Source organism: Podarcis gaigeae, assembly GCF_964106915.1.
Source record: "Podarcis gaigeae genome assembly, chromosome: 9".
NCBI classification, from domain to species: domain Eukaryota; kingdom Metazoa; phylum Chordata; class Lepidosauria; order Squamata; family Lacertidae; genus Podarcis; species Podarcis gaigeae.
In genome coordinates this window covers 11272905-11276192 of record NC_139685.1, presented here as the reverse complement: position 1 = coordinate 11276192, position 3288 = coordinate 11272905, and positions in this window count along the sequence as shown.

Sequence of the window (3288 nt, the reverse complement as noted above, 5' to 3'; positions counted from 1 at the left end):
AAAATTGTCTGCCTTATTTCAAGGGCCGTTTGAGTCAACTTCCTTCCCTCCCCCACCATTCACTATTGGAAAATTTTAAAAAACAGGTATAACTCTCCCCTCCCTTTTGATAGAAATATAAAATGTGTAGGAATATTTGTGCCTCCAGAGTTGATAAAAAGGTAAATGGACCCCTGACCATTAGGTCCAGTCGTGGCCGACTCTGGGGTTGCGACGCTCATCTCGCTTTATTGGCCGAGGAAGCCGGCGTACAGCTTCCGGGTCATGTGGCCAGCATGACTAAGCTGCTTCTGACGAAACCAGAGCAGCTCACAGAACCGTTTACCTTCCTGCCGGAGCGGTACCTATTTATATACTTGCACTTTGATGTGCTTTTGAACTGCTAGGTTGGCAGGAGCAGGGACCGAGCAACGGGAGCTCACACCATTGCGGGGATTCAAACCGCTGACCTTCCGATTTGCCTGTGGACAAATGCTGGCTCCCTTGGCCAATAAAGCAAGATGAGCGCCGCAACCCCAGAGTCGGTCACGACTGGTCCTAATGGTCAGGGGTCCTTTTACCTTTACCTTTAAAGGTAAATGTACCCCTGCCCATACGGGCCAGTCTTGACAGACTCTAGGGTTGTGCGCTCATCTCACCCTAGAGGCCAGGAGCCAGTGCTGTCCGCAGACACTTCCGGGTCATGTGGCCAGCATGACGAAGCTGCTCTGGTGAACCGGCACCAGAGCAGCACACGGAACACCGTTTACCTTCCCGCCATAAAGCGGTACCTATTTATCTACTTGCACTTAAGGGTGCTTTCAAACTGCTAGGTGGGCAGGAGCTGGGACCGAACAATGGGAGCTCACCCCGCCGCGGGGATTCGAACCGCCGACCATGCAATCGGCAGGTCCTAGGTGCTGAGGATTTACCCACAGCGCCACCCGCATCCCTACCTTTACCTTTATTCAGCTCATAATGGTGAGGAGGAATGGAAGTTCCCCCAGAATGTCTGCTTTATATACATTATTTACACAATGGGCCCCACGTGATTGGGTAATTCCGGGATTCACCTGTAGGCTAATCAGGTTGTGGATTCACTTTCTCCTGGAGCTGGATTTGGTGGCTCCTGTGGACCAATCAGACTGCTGCATTCTTTAATCCTATTGTTCTAGGACCAATCAGACTGCTGCATTCTGAATCTTATTGTTCTAGGACCAATCAGACTGCTGCATTCTGAATCCTATTGACCTAGGACCAATCAGACTGCTGCATTTTGGATCCTATTCAACTCAGTACATAACAGGGAGCCTTCATTCTAGGGTAATAGTGTTGGGGTGGTTTCATCTGGACTGCAGCCATTTCAGCAAAAAAGAAAAACCACACCTGTCATTGTTTTTAAAAAGCACTGATGTGATTTCCAGCGACACACTTGGCTGTGTACATATTAGTGACTTAAAATGCAGTGAGATCGTTCCTGCCCCCCCCCCCCCTGACATGTTCCAAGTTGGATGGCCATCTGTAATGGATGCTTTTAGCTGAGATTCCTGCGTTGCAGGGAGTTGAATTACCATATTGTTCACTCTATAAGATGCACCAGACCACAAGACGCACCTAGTTTTGGGAGGAGGAAAACAAGAAAAAAATATATTCTGAATCTCAGAAGCCAGAGGGATCGCTGCACAGTGAAAGCAGCAATCCCTCTTGCTGTTCTGGCTTCTGGGATAGCTGCGCACCCTGCATTCGCTCCGTAAGATGCACACACATTTCCCCTTACTTTTTAGAAGGGAAAAAATGAGTCTTATAGAGCAAAAAATACAGTAGGTGACCTACTCTACAAGTCTTTTATTCCAAGTCACATTTTCACATTCTTCTACACACTGGGCAGTGGGAGGGAGGAGAAAGGTCTTCACCCAGTGCTCATTACCTGATTTGTCCCGCCACAACTCCCCCCAACTCAATAAAGTTGACATTTACGCAGGTACACCAGCTGCCCAAACAGCTTAACCGCAGCTTATGTTTCCAAACTGGAGGGAAGCTGATTTGAGGGAGAATGCATCGAACAGCAGTCTTTCTCAAGAAGCTACAGGATACATACGGAATGTGGCTAATACCATGTGTTCTTGTTTTCAGGCACTAGCTGTGGGCCTGTACTGGAGCCAGACCAAATTAAGAGTCACGTCTCGTTTGGGCCCCGGTTGTAATTAAGGAGATAAAGACCAGGTCTTTCTATATAATCTTCTGATTTTTTTTGGAGCGACAATGATTATGTTGTAAGAGAAGAAAATGAAGAAAAGATATCAAATGTTAAATGCTGCAAGAATTGAAATGGCTTCTGTACGGAAAACTGAAATCCTGTTTTATTGGAGAGTAGTCAAAGTGAAAATAGAACATATCATTCATCCCAAAGCTCACTCATCTAAAAGGGTTTAAGGAAGGGAAAGGATGAGTGCCACAATTCCCTGAGTGTTTTAACAGTCAATTCTTCTCAGGGAGCTCTGGGAACTGTAGTTCTGTGCAGGGAACAGGTGTTTCCTGACAAACTGCCGCTCACAGGAAGCCATGCCAGTTTAAAACATATATGATCATATAAATGTTGTTGTTTTTTAAAAAATGAAGTGTTTATCAAGGCACTTTCATGTGCATTGGTTCTTCTGAGGTGGAAGACACATGAAGGAAGTGAAAGCTACGACCTTCAGAGCAAATATAGCTGTCAATATAAAATTCACAAATTCACATTATAATCCTGCACCTAATCCTAAGAGATCAATGGAGAATTCCCTTTTTTAATAATAATTTTTATTGGTTTTTACAATTTTTTCAATCATAGTGACATTTTTGTAAAGCATAATAACATTTGGCTAAGTAAGCCTGAGGACCTCCCCCCCCCCCCCGCCGATAATGGTTTTCAAACTTATTCTCTAATCTTGCATTTACTTGTATTTTATTATTATTAAATCCAACCCCCTTTCCCCTTTTAAATCATTCTTAATAATATAAAACTTCTTGTAACCATACTAACGATGTCAATTGTTGGCAGTTGTCTTTCAAATACATGATCAATGGAGAATTCCTAATGCATTGGTTCCACCCCAAAAATCAGTCCCAGTCACGCCAGTTTCCAAATTCTGAGGGGAGATTTGGCCAAAGAAAATCTAATAAACATCCCTAGGAAAGAAGATAAAATTCACACAAGTTTGAATTCTTTTACCTTCTCTTTGGTTATGGAGTGGGGGAGGGTTGAGTTCTTATTTGACTAACTGTGGTTCAAATGGGGGGGGGGGAATTGCGATAATCAATAACCGATAA